Source organism: Sinocyclocheilus grahami, unplaced genomic scaffold (genome assembly GCF_001515645.1).
Source record: "Sinocyclocheilus grahami isolate Dianchi unplaced genomic scaffold, SAMN03320097.WGS_v1.1 scaffold126.1, whole genome shotgun sequence".
Classification (NCBI taxonomy): domain Eukaryota; kingdom Metazoa; phylum Chordata; class Actinopteri; order Cypriniformes; family Cyprinidae; genus Sinocyclocheilus; species Sinocyclocheilus grahami.
The window spans coordinates 432,833-433,078 of record NW_015505305.1 but is presented as its reverse complement, the minus strand read 5'-3'; positions in this window follow the sequence as shown (position 1 = coordinate 433,078).

Here is a 246-nt window from a genome sequence, read left to right as displayed (position 1 = left end):
CTGGCCACTGATGCTGCAATTGTCCCCCCCGCCCCCCCCCCCTCGCCTCCCGCCTCCCCCTCCCCCTCATCTTTCACATGGGCTGCTTTAAGCGCAAGCGCAAGCATGCCAGGAAAGATCGTTAGCTATTTAGATGGGCAAAGTCTTGGAGGAACGATAAGTGCCAAAAGAAGGGAGGGGCGCAATGAAAAGTTTGTTAGCCTCAGGCTTCTATGACTTTTAACATCATTTTCTAGTATTTTGCCT